Source organism: Plecotus auritus (assembly GCF_963455305.1).
Source record: "Plecotus auritus genome assembly, chromosome: 6".
In the NCBI taxonomy this organism is placed as follows: Eukaryota; Metazoa; Chordata; class Mammalia; order Chiroptera; family Vespertilionidae; genus Plecotus; species Plecotus auritus.
Genome location: NC_137773.1, coordinates 155,728,445 through 155,746,328, shown reverse-complemented (window position 1 = coordinate 155,746,328; position 17,884 = coordinate 155,728,445). Strand labels below are relative to the sequence as shown.

Genomic DNA, 17,884 nt, shown 5'->3' with positions numbered 1-17,884 from the left:
TTCTTCTTCTTCTTCTTCTTCTTCTTCTTCTTCTTCTTCTTCTTCTCCTTCTTCTTCTTCATCTTCTTCTTCATATTCTTCTTCTTCTAAAAAAAAAGCTTTATTGTTTCATTTGGTCCAATGCATGGGAGAGGGCTCAGGGTGGTTAAAAGAATGGCTAGTAGTTTCGGGAAGAGGCTCAGGTAAAAGCCAGAAACACCAAGGAGATACAGGGGGGCCTCTCAAAGGCCTCTGGGCTCCAAAGGCTCCTGGTTGTGCTTGAGGGTGAGCCTTTGGAAGAGATACTCGCCCAGCCCAGCCTGGGGCCAGACAGCCTGTGGAGGTGAGTCAGGTGGTCACCCATCTTCTTCATCAGTTTCACCTGCTCACCCCGGAAGTGGTTCTCCAGGAGGTCACAGAGATGAGGGCCTGCGCAGGCAGAACCCAGGGCCTGCAGCTCCAAAGGGCCTGGCTCAGGTTCCTCTCCAAGGCCAGGGCAGCTTCCATGGCGTCCTGAGTTTTGCCCACTCATCCTGGGAGGCTTCAGTGCGTCCTGGAAGAGAATGCGGCCACCGCGCTGGTTTTGCATCTTTAAGAGATGCTCAGTGCCCTCGCGCTTCTTCTCTGCCAACTCGTGGAAGAAGCAGCTCACACGGTCCAGAGCCACATCGTCCCTGTCGAAATGGAAGCCCATGAGAGGTAGGTGTGGGAGCCTGCCGATGCAGGCTGGCCATGCGATTGACCGCAGCCTCCACCTCGGTGGAATAATTCTGACGAATTTGGGAACTCGTGGTTGTTCAGCAATAATGAGTTAAGGTAGAAAAAAACCAGTGTGTTGGCTGGTCCCAGAGATGGTTCTGAAGGTGGTGACTGGATAAGACACAGGACAGTGGTCAGAGGCTGGAAGAAGGGGCGTCCCTGGGTCTATTACGTCCAAACACTGTTGAAGCAAGAGACAGATCCGGGACCTCCGAGTGCACTGCCTGTTTATTGCTTCTTCTAACAAATGTGTTAACTGATAGTCAAAAGCATAGTCTTTGATAATATTGAATATGCTGAAAATATGAGAGCCCAAATGAGTAATTATTTCCACCACTTACAGTAGGATTGAGCATTTGTCAGGTAAGGAAAATAGTACAATTCAATTGAGAGCATGAGTAAACAGTTCAAATATAAAATATTTGGAATATGTGTCCATATGTGACAAACATCTCAATCTATTTCCATGCTATTATGTCAATTTTAACTCTATAGAAATTTCAAGCTTCTGTGGGGTTTTTGTTTGTTTTTTAACTGGAGGATATTTTTCCATAGATTTTTAGAGAGAGTGGATGGGAGAGGGAGAAACAGAGAAAATATCCATGTGAGAGAGACACATTGATTGGTTGCCTTCCACACAGGCTCCTTGACCAGAGCCAGGGATCAAGCCTGCAACCAAGGTATGTGCCCTTGACCAGAATCAAACCCAGGACCCTTCAGTCTACAGGCCAATATTCTATCCACTGAGCCAAACTGGCTAGGGCCAAGCTTCTGGTTTTAAATATCATGCAGATATTTACATTTGTTTGGGTATAAATATACATATACTTGTGTATTATGTGCATTTGAGTATAAGGGTCTCTATCATAATGTGCTGTAATTCACACCAAAGTTAAGCCTGAAGTGATTTTGCATACCAAACCAAATTGTATCCCTTCAATAAAAAATATTTAGTGAGCACTTTGTATGCACAATGTCTTGTGCTCAGTGCTAGCAAGGGATACAAAGGTGAACAAAAATTCAATACAGATGCTCTCAAGGCGCTTACATTGTGTCAGGGGGTTGGAAAGACAAGTAAACAAACAACTATTAGGTAAACATAGCCAAACGACAATGACAAAAATTTAAAGATATATGGGTATGTTAAAAACTATAGAGAGAGACAGATGTAAAGATGGGTATAGATCAAGGGTTATCAACTTTTTTCCTGAAGGGACCAGTAGTAAATAAATTAGGTTTTGTAAGCCATACAGTCATTGTTGCCGCCACTAAACTCTGTCAATGTAGCTAAAAGTACCCATAATCAATATGTAAATCAATGGGCATGGCTGCTTTTCAATAGGACTTTATTTATGGACATTGGAATTTAAATTTCATATAATTTTCACATATTGCAAAATAGTCTTCTTTTTTATTGCTTTTTTAAAATTTAAAAATGTATAAAATATCCTTGGCTCACAAGCAGTTCAAAAACAAGAGGAGAGCTAGGTTTGGCCTGAGAGCCGTAGTTTACTGACCCCTGACATAGACATAGCTTAAGGGACAGAGACCACAACCCATTGGAGTATGAAAAGTAAAAACTCAGGAAAAAGCTTCATGGGAAAAATGACTTTTAGTAATGCACCATGAAGAAGGGCAATGTTTGAGAGATGGAAGTGGGATAGGAAAGGCAATGAATGGGAGAGGAAAAGTAATTTGAGGTCACTAGAATGCCAGAGTAAGGAGTTTGGTGTTGGCATTGAGAAATGCCAGGCTAAGGAGTTTGCGTAGCTCCTGGGAACTCGGGGAAATATTTTAAATAAGGAGAAAATAATTGCAGCTGTTGTTCAGGTAGTGGAAGTGGGAGGCGTGGTGAGGAAAAGGATGGAGCTATTACAGTCGTCCAGCTGAGTTAACATAAAGGCTTGACCTTGCAAAGTGGCCAAGGGACTGAGAATGGGAGAGGGGACTCGAGGGACAATGATGAAGCCAGTAAGACCTGGAGGGAGAACGGATGTGGTGCAGGAGGAAAGGTAAGACACTAAGGCTGACTCTGCAGGTACGATCTGGGGGACCTAGAAGAGGTGAATCATAAACAGAGACGAGGGGGATGGCAGGTTGAGTTTTAGGGAGATTTCAGGGCATGTCGAGGCAGCAGGTGCAAACACACAAAGATGTTCCCCTGATTCTGAAATCTGTTTCCCATGGACGGCCTCTCTTCTCTGAGCCGCAGGCCATTGTTATCAGACCGCTAAGAGTTGCAATGATTTCAAATCAATGTAGAGGGTTTTCTCCCAGCAGGATATTCTAGTCAGCCGTGGACAAACTACTGCCCATGGGCCGGATCCGGCCCGATCGGCTGTTCTATCCGGCCCGCGGAGCCGAAAGAGCAGAGGGTTCTCTTGCTCTCCCCTCCGCTCCTTCACCAGCAGCAGTGTTAACATGGCAACGTCGGGAAACACGGCCGCAGCTCCTTCTTCTGAGTGGGCGGATATAAATCAGTAGAAGGAACAACCTCTCAATCTTCTAGAGGCTCCTTGTAATGCCCGCGGACACGTCCCCTGACATCACCCTGGGAATGCATAGACACGTTATCCTGGTGATGTAGTGAGACATGCCCCTGGAGAGCACAGTATCAGAGCATTAGCTAAAAAGGAGACCAACAACACTGTTCCCACTGAAGTTGATGTTTTAAAGACCAAAAACCTTTCAACCCAGTCTACATTGCCATCTACATCTATGTCCCGGGCATAATTTGGAAGTTGCACTAAAGAAAATGTTTAATTTACTGTTTACACATTTTGTTCTTTTCTATTTGTTTTAGTTTTAAATTATCTTATTATATTTAAGTTTAATTTGAAAGGCTTTTATACCTTTCCTTTGTTAGGCAATTTTATTTTGCCTTTGCCATCTTCAATATAAGGTATGTTATTGTGCTATGATTCCTCCATTTTTTGAAGTTTGAAATTATAATAATTAGTGTTTACATTCTTCTTGTTAAAATGTTTGAAATGAATAAAACTATTGAAATTTAAAAAAAAAAAAGACCATACCCTTTTATGTAATGATGTTTACTTTGAATTTATATTAGTTCACACAAACACTCCATCCATGCTTTTGTTCCGGCCCTCCGGTCCAGTTTAAGAACCCATTGTGGCCCTCGAGTCAAAAAGTTTGCCCACCCCTGTTCTGGATGCTGTCAAAAATTGGGCCTCAAATGGTCGTCGTTCACCGTACATGTCTAGGCAGAGAACAATTTAAGGGCCCCTGCTATCAAGTACTTCCAAACTCAAAAGGTCAATGTCTTGTATCCATTGGTTATGCTTATATGCATGCGTGCAAGTCCTTTGGTTGATCTCTTACAGCAACCCCCCAACCTCCCCTGCCTTCCCGCTGTAGTTTGACAGTCTGTTCAATGCTTCTTTGCCTCTGTATCTATTTTTCCCCATTTCTTTCCTTTAAAAAATCTTGCCTCTGTAGACTAGAAATAAACATATAATAACAAAAAATGTTTGAGTCCCAGTTTCAATGTCCAACAGTTCTGAGTCCCCGTTTCAATGTCAAACAGTTCCTTCTGTGTACATGTCAGCAATGATATCTGGATGGTGGGCACATGGTGGCAATGCAGGTCCGACCCTCTCTGGTTTGGTCCTAGGCAACTTGCTGCATCACACAGCTGCTGACTGCTAGCGTGGCAAGGCGTCGTCAGCGTCTTCCATCTCTGGACTGTTTCTCCTCTTGTCTTTGTGGTTGGAGCAGACCTGTCAATTCCTCTCTGTTGCAGGAATCTACATGGACTTGGAGTTGTTTTCTGAAAATATACAAACATATTCTCGACCAAAAGTTAATAAAGGAATCTTTTCTATATAATTGATTTGGGATCCTTTTTATTTTTGCCCAAACAATTTTCCTTTGTTTTATTTAGACACCATGTGTGTTTTTCATGGGTGTCTTGCTGTTAGCATTACAAATGAAAATTAATTTTGTAAAGTAAAAATTTTCTAGATGTAATTTACTTATAGGATATTTTTCCTTACATGATATTACCCTACTATCCCCCCTTTTTTGATTAATGGAGGCTTTTGTAAATCTTATAATGCAGTCTTGATAACTTTAAATTTTAATTTTTTGCACAAAAATATGACTGCTTTAGGTTCATTGCATGTTCAGGAATTTTACCATGAGATGAACTACCAATAGAAATTTTAGTTGCCACTTTAGGAACAGCTTTTTGTCCAGAACAATTAAATTTTCTTGAATATTCCAATGGCTACAAGACACTGGGGGGGGGGTGGGGCAGGTAAAGGCATGTACTGGGGGGTAGGGAAGGCCGGGCGGGGAGGTAAATGGGGAAAAAAAAGGAGACATATGTACTACTATTTGTAATACTTCAAACAATAAAAAAAGAAAAAAGAAATTAAACAAAATAGCATTATTTAAATAATTTTATATAAAACTTTGATATTCATTCATTAACATTTATCTTTTGATTTCTAATTTTAAGAGATAATTTTTAATATGTACAAGTAATTGCAAATATGCAAAATAAATTTTAATTGTGAAAAAAAAAAAAAAGGTCAATGTCTCTTGTTAGCCAAATCACCTAAATAACTGAATACTGAACTTCGTTCCCACCTTACTTCTCTTTGTGCCGGAAGTTTGGATTTCAGGTGCAATTGGAATCAGTAGCATGTAGAGCAATGCAGTTCAACAGAACATTCTGCAATGAAGGCATTGTTCTATATCTGTGCATTCTCCTATAGTAACCACTAGCCCATGTGGCCAGTGAATATTTGAAATGTGGCTAGCATAAGTACTGAATTTTAAATTAATTTAATTAAAATTTAATATATGAATAGTGGTTGAATAATGGACAGTGAGGATATAGATAATAATCGTAGCTGAAGGAATGGCTGAAATAACCCAGTAGGTAATAGAACCCCAGAAAGAGGTAGCGTTTAAGGGTGGGAGGAGGCAGAAGATCCGTAAGGGAAGCGTGAAAGAAGGTGGATAGAACAACTCCCAAATGATAGCCTTAAGGAAAGATAAGGAGAAATGTTTTCAGAGGGAAGAGTGGTAAATAGTTTCAGTAAAGATACAACAAGCATGGGGCAATGCATGACGAAGACTTTTCCATGGACTGCGGGTACTAGGTGACTACAGATGACCTTTGATACCTACCAAAGTATGATGCGGGCAGAATCAAATTGCAATGCTTTAGGAATGCACTGGTAACTAAAATTAAAATAACAACAACAGACATGGTCATGCCCCGGGCTGCTTGAGAAAGAAAATAAATTTAAAAGGACATTCTTTTCAAAATCTTGTGTGGCCTAACTCAAAGTTACTGGGAAGACTAGTCTGAGAAGGTCATGGACATGACTGTATTTTTAGGATACCTTCATTATGAGGTGCACCATCAATACCATAACAGCTTTCTTCTGAGGGGGTTGAGGGACAACCACTCGTTAGCACACACTTACCAATTCTAATAGCCAGGCTTTCCAGATGCAAGAGAATGGAGTATATATGAGAGTAAAGGGTTTCTTCAAAAACATAAGGCTTGTTTTCTATTGAAGGAGAAAACCGTTATGTGGATAGATTCTAAGCAGTATTATCAGATTCTCAGAAAATTCTGGTTAAACATTTTCGTGCAAACAGGAACTAGAATAAAAAAACAACAACAATGTATAGGGTAGTAATATTAGAAGGTAGAGAGCAGATGAGAAGAGGGGTAGGGTGACTTGGGTTTCAGGATTAATGGAAACATAGTATTATACTGTCGTCACTGACCCCAATGAAAGAGATGAGACCAGTGTAGGAATCAAAACCACTGTGAGTGTAGATGAACAGATAAAGAAGATGTGGGGTGTGTGTGTGTGTGTGTGTGTGTGTGTGTGTGTATGTGTGTGTACAGAAAGAGAGAAAATGTAAAATTATTCAGCCTTTAAAAGACAAGGAAGTCCTATCATTGGCAACAGCATGGATGGACCTTGAAGGCCTTATTGTAAGTGAAATAAGTCAGGCAGAGAAATACAAATACAGTATGATCTCACTTATATGTAAAGTAAAAAATAAAAAAAAGAAAGAAAGGAACAAGCTCATTGAAAATGAGATTAGGCTTTTGGTTTCCAGAGGTGGAGGGTGGGGAGAGAAAGAATTAAAGGAAGGTGGTCAAAAGGTACAAATTACCAGTTATAAGATAAGCAAACACTAGAGAGGGAATGTACGACCTGATGGCCATAGTTAACACTGCTATTTGGTTTATGGGAAAGTTGTTAAGAGAGTAAGTCCTAAGCATTCTCTTCACAATGAAAAAACGTTTTGCCTTTTTGTCTTCTCTTCTTTTCATTATATCTATGTAAGACGATAGATGCTAGCTTAACCTATTGTGGTAATCATTTTACAATAAATGTAATCAAACTGTCATTCTGTACCCCTTAAACTTATATAGTGATACTAGAGGCCCAGTGCACAAAATTCATGCACGGGAGGTGTGTGTGTCCCTCAGCCCAGCCTGCACCCTCTCCAACTGCTTGCCTGCCTTATCGCCCCTAACCGCTTCTGCCTGCCAGCCTGATTGACACCTAACTGCTCCCCTGCCAGCCTGATCACCCACAACTGCCCTCACCTGCTGGCCTGGTCACCCCCAACTGCCCTCCCCTGCAGGCCTGGTTGCCCCCAACTGCCCTCCCCTGCAGGCCTGCCCCCCCCCCAACAGCCCTCCCCTGGAGGCCTGGTCGCCCCCAATTGCCCTCCTCTGCTGGCCTGGTCACCCCTAACTGCCCTCCCCTGCCAGCCTGATCGCCCCCAACTGCCCTCCCTTGCAGGCCTGGTCACTCCCAACTGTCCTCCCTTGCAGGCCTGGTCACTCCCAACTGTCCTCCCTTTCAGGCCTGATTGCCCACAACTGCCCTCTCCTGCTGGCCATCTTGTGGTGGCCATCTTGTGTCCACATAGGGGTGGCCATCTTGTGTGTTGGAGTGATGGTCAATTTGCATATTACCTCTTTATTATATAGGATATGTCAATTCTTTCTCAGTAAAACTAGGAAAGAACCACTATGAGCCCCTGTGCTTGTGAAAGACCACATGTGCTTAGGGTAACTCTGGTTTCAGGTAACACCTCCTTTGAGTTCTAGCGCCAAAGGGTCTTCATCAGAAGTGCTGCCACCATCGTGAGATAGAAGAGAAACAGAGAAACTCACTTTCTTCTCTCCCAGCCTAACCCATCCCCACTCCTACTATTTCTGGGCTTCTCGCTTAGAGGCCAAAAAGAAACCTTTTTCTTTACCTTCATCTGTGCAATTTAACATCAGCATTGCGTCCAGCTCACATCGTCAGGCTTCATGTGCACATTGAGGAATATTTATGTTTATTAAAGAATATAGAATCATAGAACCAGAAAAGACCTCCCCAAACCACCCCAGTCAGATCCTGTCTTCGGCCAGGTGTTTGTTTCGCCTGCCCCTGAAAAATGATCATTTATTTCCTTCTTGCAAATCCCTAGGAACAAAGATGCGACCTTTGGCCTTGTTTGTTTGCTGCTGCCCTTTATCCAGAGGTTGCCTATCTGAACGGAGACCCGTCCAGTCATGGCAAAATGCACCAACCTCCCTGCTGGGGCCTTTGTTCAAAAGTGCACTGTATTTGCGTAAACACGCCTGAGTCACTACGTTCCTCCCAACTCCCAACAAATGTTTTAACATCTTCCCATTTCTCTCTCCCATTTGTTCATTTCATTTCAAAAATAATAATCATTGTTCTTTGCCCTTTTGTCCAGTTTGTTACTCTGTCTTGTATTTTTTTTTAATTAGGAAATTTTAGTGCAACATGTTATGTCTCTGATTTTAAATGTCGACAGCAAAGCCCTCCAGAACTCATGATTTCCGTGGCAAATGTGGCTCCGTCTCATTGCTGAGCCACAGCGGCGCGAGCATTAACATTTTATGCTATATGACAAAATACTGTACTCTTGGAAAGGGCCGGAATTAATGTTACTATGACAACTCCAAATTTCTGACTTTTATGCATGTAAAATTTCAAGGATACAGTTGCATTATAGCACAAGGTTGTTTATAAAATCTCCCTCGAACACTAAGATATTTATTGCAAGTCCTCACTGAGACCAATAGAAAGTGCCACCCTACCTCCCCCATACCAATACACATCAGCAAAATAGATGCTAGTGTATATGTGGTTGCAAAATATTATGAAATCGATTAAAATCTTATTTCTTCTCGTAGCTGCTATACTTATAAACACATACATACAGTATGCAGCAGTGGGTATAAATACAAATAAAACATAAAGAGAAAACATATAAAACCTCATAAATATACAGTATCGTGCCTTATCAATATTCATTTATGCATATCTCTGCACTCACGCATTAATAAAAGCACATATATTGGATTTGAATGTGTGAGGGATGGGCAGGGAAGCTGTAATCAAGATATTCAAGCTCTCCTCTTCATGGATAAGTATTACATTATCTCTCTCAGCCTATTATGTTTTCTGAAATTTCCAAATGTATGTTCTGGCCTCTTCAACTTTAGTCTTTTGCATTTAAGTAATGAGAAAGTTAAGTGCAATAAATGGATCACTCAAGGGCATTACAAAGGATGTTTTGATCTATTTAGAGCCTTTAACTTCAGAGCAAAGGCCTGGTTTAGTGTGACCTTCGTGAATTCAAACTGTTTTGTTTCACTAACAAGTGAAGCATATATTTCAATAGAATTAATGTATGGCTGGCTCCTCAAAAAGGCTCCATTGCAGGGGGATGGGGAGGGGGCTGATTTCCAAACTCCCTCAGACATATTTGTAAGAAAGCATCTCAGTATAATGGCAACTGATGAAAATTTGGGAAGTCTGTGGTCCTGCAGCTCTATTTTATTTCTGTGAGTAATGAGCGGTGCTAATACTGTTTTCTTCAAAAACTCAAAGTGCTCAGGTGCTTAGGAGCAAGCTGGACTTGATCTCAACAGACTCTTCCATGTTCCCCATGGGGTACAGGGGTACAGCCCCTCCCTTCCACCCCCCCCGCCTCTCTTTGTATTTTCCACCCACCTCTCCTTGTATTTTGTAACTGTTAATATTCAGGCCAAACCCTGAGCTGAGATTCTTGACTGTTTTCTGGGCCTTCATTTCCTTTAGGTGTCTTCCCTAGGGCTTTTGTCATTCCTTTGGCAACTATGAATAATGCGCCCACATCTTTACTAAAGACCAGTTGTTTTATGGAGCAGGGATGGATAATTAGCAAATTAATTCATTAGAGTTATCCCCCTATTATTGAACCAGTCATCTGGATAAGCAAGATGTCCTTACTTTATGAAAGACATTTGTGCCTATGAGTGAATAATTGTGAAACTGTCTTTTTCCTTCTAGAAAGAATTTAGAAAGACATTTTACATGGAGTTTCTTTGTGTCCTTACTGAAACAAAGAAAGTCTCTGGGGCCAGAGGCAGCTAAGGGCACCAGGAGCTGTGGGATCCAACACATGAATTATAATCAACCCTCAGATACGGAGAATGCTGGCTCACATTTATTGAGATATTACTGAGAGCAAAGTGCTTTTGGAGGTACTTTACAGTCCGTGCTTTAATCTTCTCAGTCCCTCCATAAGGATGAGACAATGGTGCAACATAGGGCTAAGTCCCTGCTCAAGTTCATACAGCCAGAAAGCAATGGAGCCAGGGTTTGAACCCAGGTAGCCTGGCTCCTGACCACACTCGAGATTGCTTTTCTTGACTTAATTTTATAAGACCTCTTAAGGAGATTCAGGGTTTTTAGGCATAGAGTTTGGGCCTTCTTGAGGCACCCCCATTACCGTCCTCCATCTGAGGATGCCATAGGTCTTCCTGTGTGCTCCAGAACAATCCCTCTCACTTTAGACAACTTCCCCTCTTCCAGGTCTGATATCCAAATATATTATTGCCCTTAAGTCAGTGAAAGAAGACCAAACTTAATATTTAATGGTAAACATTTCTCTTTATAACTATATAGGCTTTTTTCATATTCTTAAAATATAATCTCTTATGATAGAAAAATTATAAAACATCAAAACAATCGCTCTTAACAGTTAGGCCATGGCAATTATCACTCCTGGAGTAATGCCATCATAATTAGCATTGTGTTTTCTATGCACATTTTCCATAATTTAGATAACATTGTATATAGCAACTACTAGCAATATTTAAAACCAGTGCACAACCACTCATTGCCAAGGACTATTTTAAGTTTCATGTGCATCTTGCTTATTCACTTAATAGCAAAATCCTCATGGCAGTTATGTTATTTGTTACCAGGTCAATGGCTTTATGATATTTTATCGTGTGTCATACCCGATGCGTTTACAAATGAACATTTGTGCGTTCCATTTTTTCACTGTTATAGATATCACTGAAATGAACATCTTTGTGTGTTTGGGATTGTTTCTGACATGGATAAGGTAGATTTCTAGACATGGAATTTCTGGTTGACCCTTTACGAGGCTCTTTATGGCAGCAATTGCAAAATTGCTTCCTAGAATCTACTACTACGCAATTCTTGCTAGAAACCTGAAACATGTAGTGAGGCAATTGTTGTTTGGAAAGGTTAAGTTGAGGGATGTGCCAGCCTGTTATCAAATTAAGTCATCAGAAAGCTCCATGTTTGAAGCTCATTAATGTGGGCTTCTCAGAAAGGCCTTCCCTAAGTCACATGTCAAAACGTGTCAAGACTCTGGCCTTGGCTTTCATGGAGGACAATTAAGACCAAGCCCATGTGAGCAAAATCACTATTGAAAAGGTTTTCTACAGTGTTAGCCCTTAGCCCTTAAATAAGAGTAAACAAACTTTATCCTGTCTGATTAATTGGCACATATCCATCTTTTTCCATTAAAAAATATAACTATATTTTTGTCTGGACAGCTGGGAAACCTAAAACCTAAGTAAACACTGTACAGTAGCCTACAGAATAAAACACAAACTTCTCATTGGCAGAACATGTTGCCCATCATTTTACCCCAATCTAGCAATCCAATCGCACCTCCTATTATTGCTGTGAGCAAACTCTCTGTCCCAGATAATCTTGTCCCACTTTCTGATGACTCTTCATTGTCTTTCGCATTCTCATTACATGCACAGTGCCCTTATCTAAACACCTATTTGAATCTTGCATGTTACTCTATTTTCTTCACTTGCCTTTTTATGTTTAACTTGGTGACTAGGCCATAAGCCCCTAGAGGTCCTCTCTCATGTCTACATCCTGTAGGAATTCTTAAGAGGAGAGAGTCTCATATCTTAGGTTTATGTGGTGATCTGTATGGGCTCTATTGCATATTGCCCAGGGAAATACCTGGAGGCCAGAAGATTCCATTATTACCCCCCTTAAAACCCTTAAGGACTCGAAATCCCTTTACATCATAATAACCTCTAATAAAGGCATAGTCACTTAAGGTAGGAAGTCATTCGCTGTACAATAGAAACATAAACTGCTAAACAGGTCCCACATTCACTGTTAGGACTACAGCTCGGTATAAGATCTCAGTTAGAATTTACTGAGTGGTTAGCAAAAAAACAAACAAATGTTGACTCAGTACTTACTGTATGTACCTAAACTCTAAGAGAAGAGCACATTTCTGAAAACCCCCTTTTCAGTTTGGTTGGGGTTTAGAAATTTCTTTCTGTAACCCTGCACCAGGGAACCTTTCTCTGCAGCACGGCTTTGACTAGGATAAGTATGTTTTTGTAGAAGTATCTTTGGAGAGTGCTTGTGTTCTATGTAAAGCCATTATTTTTCAACATGGAAACTCAACCAACTGTAACTAGCTCATGCCCCTTCATCATTCCCTCTCAAGTTTCCAGAATCACTTGAGAAGTATTCACTTTCTGAACCTCCCTTTGTAAAGTCCTAGTTTTGAACTGTATGCCTCAGTCAAGAGTAGAGTCACAATATGTTGCTAAGCAAGGCACTTGAGAAAAAAATTCAGGGTCACTGTTCAAGTCAGCTCAGCAAAGGAACATATTCATGCAATGAAGTCACCAGGTAATGAGTAAGTTGCAGGCAATTGAATTTTCTCTCTGGAGAAGTCTTACACTCTCAGGAGGACTAGGGAAGGAAAACAGACTTCTTGATCCAAGAGGCTCTTTAAGTCACTCATGTCTCAAGTGTGGAAATGTCCAAAACTAGCCATTGAGATAAGATGAGGCAGCTTCAGAATAGTCAGCGGCAACTTCCCCTAATTCCGTCAAAAACTTGCAAGTGAGAAAATGTATAAAGCCAGATACTAGAGACCGGGAAGTAGCTAATGGAGCCATATATTCATCATATTGATTGGTCCATTGATTTCCCCCCGCCCCCCGTTTTTGTTTTTTTTTTAAGCGCCCATTTCTTGGTCCTGTGCCAGAGATGCTTTAAAGAGCTTAAACAAAACTTACACCAAATCTTGCCAATGGTCCCAGGGAACCTACAAACTACAGTACCTTTCTCTGTCGCCGCAAGCACAGCTGTACAGGTGAATCCCCTCCAGATGAAATTGTAGAATTCTGGATCCAGAAAGCTGTATACCCAGCTAAATAAGAACTTGGGTAAGGGAGGTAAGAAAAAGCCAAAATGGTGAGAGCCAGGATTGTTGGGAGAAGTATCTATGAAGAAACAGTGATTTGTTTTTTGGGTTTTGTTTGTTATTTTTTAAAAATATATTTTTATTGATTTTAGAGAGGAAGTAAGAGGGAGAGAGATATAGAAACATCAATGATGAGAGAGAATCATTGATCTGCTGCCTCCTGAACACCCCACACTGGGGAATGAGCACACAACTAGGGCATGTGCCCTCACTGGGAATCGAACCATGACCTCCTGGTTCATAGGTCATCACTCAACCACTGAGCCACACTGGCCGGGCTGCAGAAACAGTTTTGTACTGTTATTAGCAGGTCCTCCTGCTTATAAAAATTGAAAAAATCTTAGCACCAGTGGTATGAATAGAGGATATCCACTTTCCTAGGATTGATCACAGACGGTCTGGCACCATCAATTTCTTAACCCATTAGTGTCCCAACTCTATTGTGTTTAAGAATAATCTGGGTCTAGTTAAAAACAGATTCCAGGGTTCACCCTCAGCAAGTCTGATTCTGTGGGGAGTAGTGCCTGGAAGCCTGCATTGTAACAAGCAGATTCTTGGGTGAAGGGGGTCTTTGGAGAAACACTACAAACAGTTTTACAGAAAGGCTTTATCTGGTGACTGCTGTAGATGAACTGCAGAAGAGGAAAATGGATGTTGTGAAATATTTGAATGATTGATAATTATCCCTTTATTTTTGTCCATTCCTTCTCCTAAACCCAGCAATCTAGAGAGCCTGTTGCCAACCCTTGAGTAACAGAGATATATACAATGATTGGTATTAACTAGAAAACTTTGATTGCAAGTAGCAACTCAATGTGATATTATTATGAGGTGACAATGGTGTCCCATAAGTCTGATGACCTGACCTAGATATTCATAACAATGCCTCTCTCATTTCTGCTAATGTTTCTCTCTCTCTCTCTCTCGCTCTCGCTCTCGCTCTCGCTCTCTCTGTCAGTTTATAATGCAACAAATGGCTGCAACCAAAATGTAATCCAAGCTCCTCAATGAAGAGTTCTACACAGAGACTGAATTCCACTTCAAACTATTGTTATCAATCAGTATGCATCCGGGTCATCTAGAAGTCAGGGGTCCACAGAAGGATGGAGGGTACTTTTGATTAACAAGTGCTAATGAATTTCAAGTTTCAATCCTACTGTTTGTAAGCTTTTCTTCTATCCCCTAACTCAGGATATCTCACAACAAGTCATGCAAAATGTAACCTTATAATGAGAAACCAATAGGTCATAGATTTTTCTTTCTTAGAGGAAAATAAAATAAATGGACAAGATTTTATCTCAGCACAGGGTCAGCTCAAGGCTTAATTGTCAAATAGATGAAAAATATCTGATTCCCCTATCTTTTCTTTCCAGGCCTTTACACTCTACCTATGTCTACCTGCTCACCCATCCTCTTCTAATAGGAGAGTTTTATTAAATTAATTATTGGCATCCCCAATGAGTGGGTTAAGTCCATCTGTCCCTTACTCCAAGGGAAAAAAAAGATGACCACGATAAGCCTAAAGCTAACCATTTGAATGACAGAACTTGTTTCTAAATTACTTGTCTTCTGTAACTTAACTCCCTTAATTTCATTTACCCTGATGGGATCTCCCTTTCCTGAGGCATTGGGCATGCGAGTTATTCCTTGTGCTAGGATATTGGTGACTAACATCTCTGCAAGAAAGCAAATCAAAACGGACAGAGTATCATCAGGAGTGCTGATCTCAAAGGCAAATGTCGTTTCAGACATATTTTTTTTGGCACTTCGTGACCTATTTGCCTGTATCAGGAGATTTTTCTGTTTTTAAATATTTAAACAGGGTGAAAGAGTTCATTTCAGCCTCAGCGACGGGCAAACCCCATGGTAGCCTTCCAAAGCCTGAACAGAATTTTCTTTCTGAAAAACTTTATCCTCCAAAGGTTGAAGGTGGAGGGCTGTGTGTGTGTGTGTGGGGGGGGGGGGGGAGGAGGGGAAGTGGGGGTGATTAATCACAACCTAGCAAATCTTGACATTCTTTAAAAGGCTTCATCATCTATTGCTTGAGGGGCTTTTCACCTTCCCAGGTGTTCTCTATTGGCAGCTAGTTGTTGGTGTGTTTGCTTGTGCTTGTGTGCGTGCTGTTTTTAATCAAGCCACAAACTTCTTCGCTTGAAATGTTATAAGTGCTCTCTGGATTCAATCTGTGTATTTTAAGAAAGAATTACCAATAAGCATCTAGTCTGTCCAGGTTAAAGGTGCTTACAAAGATCCCAGCAGAAATTTGAGTAGCTTCCAATGAGCCTCCCTTTGAGCCCAGTGAGCACAGCTTTAAGCTTTCGTTCAGCTGAGGTGTGGCTCTTCCTTCTTTAAGTCGAGGGTGAGCTGGTGCCAATGAAATCGCGTAGGACAGGAAGCAGCAATTTGTTCCCACACATTTTTTACCTTCTGGGAATTCACACTCAGAGGAGAGGTCACTCTACTCTGAGCCACCGTGTGGCAGGTATGAAGAATGACAGCCAGAAGCAAAAGTCCTGGATGACACAATATTTGGGGGACAGTCTTTGGGGAGGGTGTGGTACTAATTCTGTGAGATTCCTTAAGGGAATGAAGCAATTGGACAGCAGAACTTGTCTTCTGTAACTTAACTCTCCAGGGAGATGGTATTGTTTTAGTGATTAGGAGAGAAAGCTTTGAGAGCCACAGAAACGAGTCAAATCCTGGCTGCACCAGTTACTGTACACATATCCTTGAAGAAGTTATCCAGCCTCTGAGAAAAGACAATGAAAATGGTCCTTACCTCATATGTTTATTGTGAGAATTAAATACGGTAATGTATGAGAAGGGATTGGCATAGTGTCTGGCACAACGAATGGGCTCAAATATTTTTAAGTGGATAACAAGTAAACACATTGTTCTGAAACTTGTTTGGGGAATTCTCACTATTTGTCCTTGCTTTTTTTGTTTTAGTTTGTTTTGTCATGGTCAAAGATCTGATGGCAGAGTTGCGTTTTGAGAAATGGGGGGCAGGAGGGGCAGGTAGAAATCTTTTAAGAAGTGCTGTTAAGTCGGTGTGCTGAATTTCTGATTGTTAAATTCAGTTCATCACTCAGAAGCTACTCTTAGCCTCTCCCCATTTATGAAGAGGATGTCCACTGAGCACCAACGTGGACTTTGAAAACTCCCTTTTCTCTTTGTCTTAATTGTGCAGTATTTGACCAAACTAGATGCCTGGAAGCCTTAGGAGACATTAGTCAGAGAAAACACCAATTGACCAGTTTTAGGAGCTTAATGCAATGTTCATTCAGATGACAGTTGACGGTTGTTGGTGATGTTCACCAGACCATTCCCATCATAAAGAGTGAGTGCATCTAAAGATCAGAGAACCCCAAACCAGTGAGAAATTTCTTTCCTATTCCTCTCTATCTCCCTCCTTCCTTTTTTTATATTTTAACAGCAAGTGACTTCTTTTTAAGAACTGATCTTCTGGGATACATCTGTGAGCTTTGCCCAGACAACAGAACCTTTGCCTCTGCCAAAATACAATAGACAGTCTGTTGTGGGGGGTAGGGGCGGTTATAGAAAAATACTATCCAAACCCAATAGACTTCACTTTTGAGTGATTTCTTTTCTGGACAGTATCTCAATAAGAAAAACCTAATTAAAATAGAATTATGTAGAGGATGAAATCTCACATTATTAGTGGAAAGCATCAGATACTCAGAGAGGTACCTCTCACTCCATTTCTCAGGCTAACTCAACTGAAAGGTCTCAGGGAAATGTATTTTAGGCACTGAAAAAGCCAGTACCAGGTAATGGATTAAAGCTATTATTTTCCTTATCCACTTGGAATATAATTCATGTGGCATGAAAACTGGAGTCAAGGAATCAAACAAATATCCAAATATAATATCAATTTTTATGTCTTAGTTACAGAACATATTTTCTTCGGCTGTCTTCTATCATATCATTCAGTATGAAGTATAGCAATTGGGCGGGAGGGGGGCTAGTTGGTTTTCCATATCTACTAAGGTGTGCAATGTATTCTGTTGATTATCATTTTATTTTGAGAGGTGCCACATGCATGGAATTACGTTTAATATCATGGGAGCTTCTCATTGTGCCACACTTCACAATTTGAAAATCCCTTTCAAGTGGGTTGTTTGGTTTGATCTTCACAACAACAAAATGAGTTCCACAGATCATTACTAGAATCCAAATTGGACAAATGAGGCTCTAAGAGATTAGGTGACTTGTTCAAGCACCCTCTGCTTGCAAATATTTGTGTTGAAATGAGAAGATGGTATTGTTGGGAACTTAAAGGGGTGCCGAGGGAACTTATGGACCTTCCTCCCCTGCCTATCTTTTAGAAACAAAGTATATTCTCATTGATGACAGTGTTTTGATATGTGGTCCCCACTGATGGTAAGGAAGGAGACCAGAAGACCTCTCATAAAGATCCTGCCAGCCCTGTAATTGGGACAATTGCTTTCCCTCCAAATGGAAGAGCGGTGATGATAATCATTAAGCTTTAGGCTTCCGTGCATCCTTTCATCTGCGTTTCTTAGCCAGACAGGAAGGA

The 17,884-nt window shown here is 41.0% G+C and overlaps 1 pseudogene across 1 annotated transcript; it reads right to left on the bottom strand.

The window, feature by feature from the left end:
• Window positions 1-221: 221 nt before the first annotated feature.
• On the bottom strand, window positions 222-8,038 carry LOC308251864 (ferritin light chain-like; annotated as a pseudogene). The gene is made up of 2 exons: window positions 7,962-8,038; window positions 222-765 (listed from the first exon to the last, which is right to left on the bottom strand). The product of its transcript is annotated as a ferritin light chain-like (transcript).
• Between the last annotated feature and the right edge of the window lie 9,846 nt (window positions 8,039-17,884).